The sequence below is a fragment of the Antechinus flavipes genome, chromosome 2, assembly GCF_016432865.1.
Source record: "Antechinus flavipes isolate AdamAnt ecotype Samford, QLD, Australia chromosome 2, AdamAnt_v2, whole genome shotgun sequence".
NCBI lineage: Eukaryota > Metazoa > Chordata > Mammalia > Dasyuromorphia > Dasyuridae > Antechinus > Antechinus flavipes.
In genome coordinates, this window is record NC_067399.1 from 484,051,563 (window position 1) to 484,062,093 (window position 10,531).

The window sequence follows — 10,531 nt, forward strand, 5'->3', positions numbered from 1 at the left end:
GCTTGCCTTGTCTTTACCTCAGTTTATAAGGTGCAAATCTCTCTACAGTAACTGCCTAGAGGAACCAGTTGTCTGCTGAGAGCAGACCTAATTGCCACTTTTCCAAGTTTCCTTTACAAATATAGTTCCTATTTCATCCTCATGGCATGAGATGGGAAAATAGTAATGAAATAAAAAGAATAATAAATAGCTCATTATTAGTAAAAATCGGGGGCATATTCTTATTTGTGCAGAAACAACAGGACTATCATGTCACTCTTATTCAAAATGAGATCAACCCAGGTGAGAGGCATTTAGGAGTAGCTAGAAACGGGCCCCTGCAAGGTAGCCAGGAGCAGCATACTTTAGAGCAAAGCTTCTTAACTGTGGTTTGTGATCCCATATCGGGTCTTGTAACTGAATGTAGGAGTTGCAAAATTATGATTTATTATCAGTAAATGTTTGATTTGTATACCTTTCTTATATACCTATATATCTGTATAAAAATTTCTTGAATGAAAAGGGGGTGTGAGTAGAAAATTTTAAGTTCTACTCTAGAGGAAAAAGCATCTGACTTGGAGACAGGAAATACCTGCTTTTGACCCTTACTAGGTGAGTGATTATGGGCAAATTTTCTTATCTAGTAAGTCTTAAGTATTATCTATTATTAAGTATTTGTAGTATTTACCTTACATGGTTGTTAAGAAGAGTAAATGAGGTAAACCATTTTGCTTATCTTAAAGGGATATAAAAATGGCATGATGGGGGTCATCAGAAAGTTTTCCTTTACCCAAATCTTTTTTTTAAAGAATGTCATTGTGCTCGAAATCCCACTATTAGCCTTATTTCTTGGGAATAATCATTGCTTTTTCCCTAGAATCTTCTTTTTAAAATGCAAATGTCTTTGGAGGTAGTAATGGTAAGAATCACAAATTCATAAAACCTTAGTGTGAATAGGTTTATTAGAAGCTTTATTCTCTGGCAAGAGGGATTTGAGAGGAAGAATGGTAAAGTGGGAGTGTGAGGAAGGAGGAAAAGGGAATGGTGACATGGAAACTATTCTGCTGTATAATGAAAAGAGCTAAAGATGGGAGTCAGAAAATCTGAGTTCTAGTTCTAGCTTGTTATGTGACTTAGAGAAAGTCATTTCTGTACTGTGACCCTCAGTTTCTCCATTCAGCTCTCCCTGTTTGATGACTAAATTTTCAGATGACTACTCCATTCTTCACCATTCACCTGGCTTGAGAATGAACTGGCCAGCTGTTGCTATTTCAGCTTATCATCATTTTCTATATCACATTTCAAGCAGGTGGGTCATCTCTTTAAATAAGATTTATACAAGACATTCCCTCAGAATTTTAGTTTCTAACTTTTCACACAATAGTGTACAGAAGGTTTATACAAAGCATTTCCTCAGAATTTCAGCTTCTAACTAACACATAATGGTGTATAGAAGCTTGCTCAGACCAGCTTTTGAAAGATGCTTGTTAAATACTCAGAGCATTTATACCTTGGAAATGGACAAACACTACAATTCAGGGATAGATTTATTGTTATGTTGTTTAGACTCATGGAAGAAAAGTGGTGGAAAAATGTAATCCTGAGTAAATTTAAGGGATTTGTATGTATATTTTTATTTTCTGAGATCTGGTTAAAATTTTATCATCATATCACTGGTACGCTTCTGTTGTTAACTTTGGCTTAACCTTACATTTATTATATTTTGCAGACATCACCTATGATAGAAAATCATACAGAAATTCAGATCTAGAAGACACCTCAGAAGCCATCTGAATATCTTAATAATAGTTCCTTTTATAGCCATACCTGAAAAGTAGACATACAGCCTTTACTTGCATATCTCCAGTGAAGAGGAATCCATGACCTCACATCCTTTTTTTGGAAGTTTTTCCTACAGTCAAGCTTTAATTTGTCTCATCATTTTTTATATTGCCCAACGTATGAAATATAGAAGGTGTTTAATAAATATTAGTTGACCAAATGATTGATAAACCTAGCTTTCTTCCTCTAGATATTCTTTGGATGATCAGTGTCTTTAAAAAGGCCTGACTAGGGATGAGTTTAATAGAACTGTCACCACCTGGATATTATTTTTTGAAAATGGGAGGGCTTGATGTCCTACTCTTCCTAGTCTCGCTAAGTCTAGATTTCTTCCTTGCTGGCTCCCTGTCCTTTATCTCTGCATCTTCTATACCAGCTGTGCTGAACTATATGGAGCTCCTTTCTGTTCCTCTAAACACAATCCTTTGTCTCTCACCTCAGCCTTTGTGCTGACTGTTCTCCAGATCTGGAATGCCTTCTCCATGCTTCTCAGTTTAACTTCTTCCTCTCAAATCCCATCTTCTTTAGGAGGGAGGCCTTTTTAGGTATGTCTTATCTCCTTTTCACATGTTCTTCCCAACTTTCAGTTTCCTCTGATGCCTTTCCCCTGAGATTTCCTTCTATCTACTCTGTCTGCATCTTTTATATGATTTAGTTATTTACCTGTTGTCCCTTCCATTAAAGAAAGATCTCTCTCTCTCTCTCTCTCTCTCTCTCTCTCTCTCTCTCTCTCTCTCTCTCTCTCTCTCTCTCTCCTTCTCTCTCTCCTTCTCTCTCTCTGTCCCTCTCTCTTCCTCTTTCCCTATCTCTCTCTCCCTTCCTCCCTCTCTCTTTTCCTCTCCCTCTCCCTCCATCCCTCCCTGCTTCCCTACCCCCCTCTCTTTCTCCCTCTCCCTCTCCCTCTCCTTCTTCCTTTCCCTCTCATCTTTATTTTTATCCCCATTGCCTAGGACAGTACTTGGCCTAGTAAGTGCTTAATAAATGTTTCTTGATTGACTAGCTAGCTAACACCCTTTCTCTCATTTCCATGTTTTATTTTGACAGGCAGGCCAGAATGAGTCCTTTTTACTTAGATTCTACTAAACAAAGAATGAGAGGAATGTCATGTATTTAGTGTATCTGGATTTTAGCAAGCCTTTGCACAAAATTTCCCGGACTTCTAGAAGAGAAGAGAAAAAAATGGTTTAGAGAGGGAGGAAAGGAAAGAAGAAGAAGAAGGGAGGGAAGGAGGGAGGGAAGGAAGGAGGAAAGAAAGAGAGAGAGAAAGAAAAAGAGAGAGAGAGAGAGAGAGAGAGATGGAGAACTCGTTGAATGACAATACTCAAAGTATTAGGAGTTCAATGCCAACATGGCAGGAGATCTCCAGTGGAATGACCAGAGGTCTGTGTGTGGCCTTGTGATATTTAACATTTTTTTCAATTACTTGGAGAAAGGCATAACTGGCATGCCCATTAAACTTGTAGGTGACAGAAAATCGAAAGGATTAACTACTTTACTGGTTGGAAAAGTCAGGATCTAAATGACCTTAAAAGCTAGGACATTGGGTTGATTCTAATGAGATGAAATCTAGAAGGGACAAATATATAATAGTCTTACACCTGGGAACAAAAAAAGAAATTCCACAAGTATAAGATAGGAGGAGGTAGTTTAAAAAAACCTAATTCTAAGAAAGATTTGGGGGTTTTAGTGGGCCAAAAGCTCACTGTGAACTGACAGTGTGATATAGGAGCCAAAAAAAGTGAATATTCAATTGCAGGCTTTATTAATAAGGGACATAATTCCAAGAATATCCAAGAAGTTATAATTCCATTGAATCATGCTCTTGTCAGATCTCATTTGGAATAATAGAACTGGGGACTACGATTTAAGAAGGACATTGAAAAACTGAAGAGTGTTCAGAAGAGGACAAATATGGGGAAGAGGCTAGAGCAAGTAAGTGACATAGTAGATAGAAGGTCAGGTCTGGGGTCAGGAAGATCTAAAGTCAAATTAGTTCTCAGACACTTACCAGCTATGTGATCAGGGCAAGTGACTTGCCTCAATATTCTCATCTGTAAAATTATAGCACCTCCCTCCTAGAGTCATTGTAAGGACCAATTAAGAGAATCATTGTTTGGAACTATGCTCAAAAAGTTGTCAAACTGTGCATACCCTTTAACCCAACCAGTGTGTGATGCAAAAATGTTTGTGGCAGCCCTTTTCATAGTGGCTAGAAACTGGAACCTGAATGAATGTCCATCAGTTGGAGAATGGCTGAATAAATTGTGGTATATGAACATCATGGAATATTATTGTTCTGTAAGAAATGACCAGCAGGATGATTTCAGAAAGGCTTGGAGAGACTTACATGAACTGATGCTAAGTGAAATGAGCAGAACCAGAAGATCATTATACATGGCAACAAGAAGACTATATGACAATCAAATCTGATGGATGTGGCTCTCTTCAACAATGAGATGATTCAAGCCAGTTCCACTTGTTCAGTGATGAAGAGAGCCATCTACACCCAGAGAGAGGACCAGGGGAACTGAGTGTGGATCACAACATAGCATTTTCACGCTCTTTGTTGTTATTTGCTTGTATTTTTGTTTTCCTTCTCGGGTTTTTTTTTTTCTTTCCTTCTTGATCCTGATTTTTCTTGTGCAGCAAGATAACTGTATAAATATATATACACATATATTGGATTTAACATATATTTTAACATATTTAACATGTATTGGACTAGCTGCCACCTAGGGGAGGGATTGGGGGGAAAGAGGAGAAAATTTGGAACAGAAAGTTTTGCAAGGATCAATGTTAAAAAAATTACCCATGTATATGTTTTATAAATAAAAAGCTTTAATAAAATAAAAAGGAGAATCATTGCAAAGTGCTTAGTACTTAGGACATGCTATAGAAATGTTACTTATTTTTATTATGAAAGAAATTAAAATGGAAAAGAGAATGGTGATACTTAGAACGAAGAAGAAAAGACTCAGAAACAACAGGATAGTTATCTTCAAGCATTTGAAGGGTGGTCATGTGGAGGATGATCCTCTTTGTTCTGTTTTTGCCTGAGAGAAGAGTTGGGAACAATGTGTAGAAATTATCAAGGCAGGCTGTGGCTCGGTGCCAGGTGACAGGAAAGACTCCTTAACAATTAGAGCTGTCCCAAATGCACAGGCTGCCTCAGAAGGTGGAGGGTTCCCACCAAGTCCCTAGAAGTCCCTTCAAAAACTCTCAAATTCTTTGATTTTGTGTTCCTGAAGTTAGCACATTCATTTTCCCTCTCTCCCCATTCTGTTTTGCTCTCTGGAGGCTGTCAAGGTTAGCACACTATCTCAGGTACCCTAATACCTGAAATTCTTTGTGCCTACAATTTTGCCAGGGCTCCAGACGCCCTCAGTCCTTAGCCCTTCAATCAGTCCTGTGGAGGGAGAGGCTTGTAAATTAGGCACTTCTTCCTAATAGCAAGGGCGTAATTGGTTAAGGAGCATAGATGAAGAGGCTGGTTATGTGTCGAGCCCTAATTAGAGATATGCTTGATGTGATCTCTGATGGTGAGCCTTCCTGTAGAAGGTGACTTTGTCCTGATGCAACAGGAAAGCTTAATTTCAGGAGCATTTGTTTTTCCAAAAGTAGGTCCTTCTCTCCTCTGGAGAGAGCTGGGGCAGAGTTCACTCATGGAGGGATTTGTGAATGCCTTTAGGTTGGGGATGGCACTGAGAAATTTTAGCAGTAAGTGGAACACTGGGACATGGAACATTTTCCTTTCTTAATAGAGTTTTCATGGAGTATTATGAGAATAATTGACATTTAAAATATCCTTATTTCACATACAAGATCTCAAAAACTCTATGTAGTAGGTGCTACTGTTATCCCCATTTTATAGAGGAAAAAACTAAGTGACTTGTCTTTGATCAGTGTTAAAAGTTAGATTTGAACCCAGGACTTTGCTACCCTTTCTAGGTACTGTAGTTAGAGATTAAAAAAAGTGAAGACAAAATTTCTGTCCTTTGGGAGCACCTGATCAAATGAGGATGATTTGATCCTTGCCCTCTGGGAGCTGATGACATGGCAGAAAAAAGAGAGGAGCCAGATTTTAATCATGTCGTTAGCCTTTGAGATTTATCAGAAGTGAACTCTAAATGTTGAGGGGAATTTGGAAAGAGTAGAAGTAGGAAAAGAAAGAATAAAAATTCACATATCTCTGAAGCTGTAAAATTTACAAGATACTTTTCTTATGAAGTCTTTTCATAGCCCATTGTACAGTTGGAGAGAAAGGCTCATTGAGGCTAAGGGGCAAGCCAAAGTAACACATCTAGGAAAGAGCAGGGCTGGAATTTAGGTCCAGGTCTCTGGTTAATAGTAGTGTTCTTCCTTCTAAGTCATAGCTACATAGGGGAAAGGAGGGGAAAGGTGCTGGGAGGTCCAGTAGGGTCATGGGATGAATGAACTAAAGGGACAGAGAAAGGTTAATGTGATAGGACCAATATCTACCAGGATTCTCCTGTCTCTCCCACCTCTGCTTTGTCTCCTTTTAGGCAAAAATCAGACTAACATGTCTCCTTTTAGGAAAAAAACCAGACTAAACTTGGTAGGTATTGGTCCTTTCATATTTAGCTATAAAGCTATCCTGGAGCTTGCCCTCTCAATTCTTTTTCTTCTTCAATTCAGAAAGAGTTAACACAAGGAAGAGCTTTCTGTTTATGTCTGGGCCTGACAGACGGTGAATTCAGTAGGAGACTTGGAGTTCACTGAACTTCAGAATTTGGGTAGCCTGAAAAATAATTGGTTGGTGAAGCCAAAGAGCCTTTCCCGGCTGGGCCCCCTGCTCTGGGAGTTAGTGGGTCAGCCAGCAGCAGTAGTTAATAGTCCAGGGTCATTTCCCAGTTAATCCATATCAATGAAAACTCTGTGATTTTTACTCTATACTTAGCCTCTCGTGTTTGAGAGTCCAGGGTAGAAATGGTGCATAAAACCCAGGGCTGTCTATTAGCTGCCTGCCCTAGGTCTTTGTGGGGTTAGAGTCATGGTCAAGAGTTGAAAGGGACCTTAGGGTCATGTGGTGTAGACCCTTCCCACCCTTTAACAGAGAAGGACACAGAGGCCCAGAATATGTGGGGGGAAGGGCTTTCTTTTTTTATTACCATTTTTAAAAAAAGTATTCATTTTTAATACACATTGTTTTATGTATCATATTGGGAGAGAAAAATCAGAGCAAAAGGGAAAAACCATGGGAGAGAAAAAACAGAAAAAAAGAAGAGAACATAGCATGTGTTGATCTATATTCATTCAGTCTCCTTAAATCTTTTTCTGGATGAAGATGGCTTTTTCTGTCCAGAGTCTATTGAGATTGCTTTAGATCACTGAACCACTGAGAAGACCCAAGTCTCTCATAGTTGATCATCGCACCCTCTTGCTGTTATTTTTGTACAATATATTCCTGGTTCAGCTTGTTTCGCTTAGCATCAGTTCATATAAAGCTGTCTAGGTTTTTCTAAAAGCAGATTATCATTTTTTGTAGAACAATAATATTCTATTATCTTCATATACTATAATTTATTTGGCAATTCCCCAACTAATGAGCATCCATTCAGCTTCTAGTTCCTTGCCACCATAAAAAAATCTGCTACAAACATTTTTGTACATGTGGGTCCTTTTTCCTTCTTTATGACTGGGGGAAGGACTTTCTTAGCATCACGGATTATTACACAAGGAAGGAATATCAGAGACTGTCTAGTTCAACTTCTTCATTTTTCAGATGCAGAAAACTAAGGGTCAGAGAGAAGAAATGCCTTGACCAATCCCACATTGAGTTAGTGGCAAAGCTTAGTGTAGAATCTGTCTCTTGACACAGTCCCTTACTTCTGTATTTTCCTGCCTTCTGCTATCTCCTGGGGAATGCTAACTAACCAAAATGTTAAGGTTATAAAACACACATGCACATACACCCAATTCAAAGTGAAGGGCGAATATCAGCATTTTGATTAGACAGCATGACATTTGTTTAAGGGAAGGAATTAGTGAGCAGGAGACTCCTGTTAATTTCTACTTTGGTAACTTTTGGGGTTCTCAGGAGGATGGACTAAGGTGAGGGGAAGGGTACCATGAGTAAATCAGGTTGGGGTGTCTGATATGTCTGGCTTATCAAATGCCCTCCTGGGCCAATGTGATCCTGCCTTTACCTGCACTAGTGAGCATATTCACTGAGCTTCCTTCTGTTGATATCAATGTAGTTTGGCTTTGGGGGAAATAGGATATGATCAGGATTCACATTTGCCCCAGTAAATCTCAGCTAGGTAGTACAGTGGATAGAGTTTGGGTCTGAAGTAAAATTTAACCTCAGATAATTTACTAGTTGTGTGACCTTAGGTGAGTCATAGATAATAATACCTACCTCTGTTGCTAAGATCAATTGAGATAAGATATCTAAAGTGCTTGGTAAGTCTTAAAATGCTCTTTGACTATTAGGGATTAAATCTAAGAGAAGCAGTTACAGATTCTGAGCCTCAAAGACCACCCTTTTAATGCTAAATCCATTAGAGGATTGAATCTTGGAAGGAAAAGGGGCCAGTAATTCTGCTTGCATGCACTACCAGCCTGTGTCACTGAATTATTTATGTTTATTTCAGTTATCCTTTTGTTCAGCAGAAATATGACACAGCAATCTCATGTAATAAAATCACCTGTATTTTCTGATATGTGCCGTGGGATGAAGGTGGAAATTCTGCCCCTTACTGTGTAATGTTAATTGAGTTACATTCTAGCAAGAGGGGGGTGGATGCTCCTGGAGTTATTGATCTGTGAGTAGTACATATATTATAATGTTGTGGAGCACTGCTCTACGGAGGGGTCAATGTCTGCTCATTGTCAGACTGCCTAAAAAAGAATGGCCTTCTCCATTTCCCCTCTTCCCAGGGGAGTGTTTTTAATAGCAAAGGAAAGAGCTAGTATAGGCTTTCCTCTCATTTCTCTTTTCTCTCTCTCTATCCTACTCTCCCTTTTCTTTTTCTTTTCATTTGATTACAGTAAACTCCCATTTATCCAGAATCCTAAAGATCAGAAACTTTGACTATTAAATTCTATGGTCCTGTGCAGTGGTGACTGATCTTTGTGATCATCACTCTGTAAGAATTTATAGGTTCATAAATTTAGAAGTGGAAGGAGACGTAGAAGGCATCTATAATTCTTCCTTTAAGAGATAAAGAAACTGAGGCCTGATGAAGTCAAGGGCAGCAAGGTGGAGTCTATAGAATGCCAGTCCTGGAGTCAGGAAGAGTCCAAATTTGATTCCAGCTACTTACTAGCTGGGTGACACTGGGCAAGTCACTAATCCTGTTTGCTTCAGTTTCTTCACCTCTAAAATGGAGAAGAAAAAGACAAACCATTCCAGTATCTCTGCTGAGAAAACCCCAAACAGGGTCACAGAGAGATGGACATGACTGAAAAGACTAGTGACAGAGGCCAGATTAGAATCAGGTCTTCTGATTCTAAATCCAGAGTACTTGATACTGTATCATATAGATACAGGGGTCCTCAAACTTTTTAAATAGGGGGCCAGTTCACTGTCGCTCAGACTGTTGGAGGGCCAGACTATAGTAAAAACAAAAACTTTGTTTTGTGGGCCTTTAAATAAAGAAATTTCATAGCCCTGGGTGAGAGGGATAATTGTCCTCAGCTGCCACATCTGGCCCACGGGCTGTAGTTTGAGGACTCCTGATTATAGAATGTCAAAACTGGAAAGGATTTTGGAAATTATTTAGTTAATTATTGCATTTTATAGAGGAGAAAACTGAGGTTCTGAGAGGGGATGTTTGGAATCTAAGTCCTCTGACTTCCAAAACAAAGCTTACTCTGCTATTCAGACTCTTTGAAGGGCATTTTGAGTCATCAAAGACTAAATTTTGTTCAGTCTAGTGTTTAATGTGAATTGTATTTTATTGTATGGGCAACTAGGTGATGTGGTGGTCAGAGTGCCAAATCTGGAGTCAGGAAAATCCGAGTTCAAATTTGGTCTCAGACATTTATCATCTGTGTAATCCTGGGCAAATCATTTATTCAGTTTCCTCATCTGTAAAATGATCTGGAGAAGGAACTAGTAAAATCACTCCAGTATTTTTGCCAAGAAAACCCCAAATAGGGTTATGAATATTTGGATACAACTGAAATGACTGAACAACAACAAAAAATATTTTGTTGTATGTTAATTCTTTGAAAATTCATTTATATATAGTAGTTTTCAGGTAACCAAAACACTATATCAAACATAACACTCTTTGTTAATAGAAAATGGATAAATAGGAGTTTGCTGTATATAACAAGGAAAAGGAACTTGTATTAAGGAAAAAATTTAATCAGAAGCTGTATGCAAAAAAATGACAATTAGAATCCCAGTCAATTTAGAAAGTGAAATATGAAAAAAAGTTTGACTTGCTTATCTTCAGTTAAAAATGTTAAAAACATAGTATGGAATTTCTCATTAAATAACAAATATGTAATATATTCTTCATTTCACTACTGTGATCATTCATCAATGGGAAGAGAAAGAAGAAATGAGAAAGGAAAAAAGGAGGAGGAAAGGTGAAGACATACAAAGGAACAGAAGTAGAAAGATAGAAGGGTTGAGAGGCTAGATATATATTAAAAAGTATTATAATATTTTAATAGTGCTTTGAACTTTGTGAAATGCTTTCTTCACAACTTTGTGAGTTAGGTAGTGAAAAGGTTT

At 38.3% G+C, this 10,531-nt stretch overlaps 1 long non-coding RNA gene across 1 annotated transcript; it reads left to right on the forward strand.

Annotated features, from left to right (window-relative positions):
• Window positions 1-1,173: 1,173 nt before the first annotated feature.
• On the forward strand, window positions 1,174-1,981 carry LOC127547058 (uncharacterized). The gene is made up of 2 exons (XR_007950058.1): window positions 1,174-1,288; window positions 1,709-1,981. It is a non-coding gene; the product is annotated as an uncharacterized LOC127547058 (long non-coding RNA).
• Window positions 1,982-10,531: the final 8,550 nt, after the last annotated feature.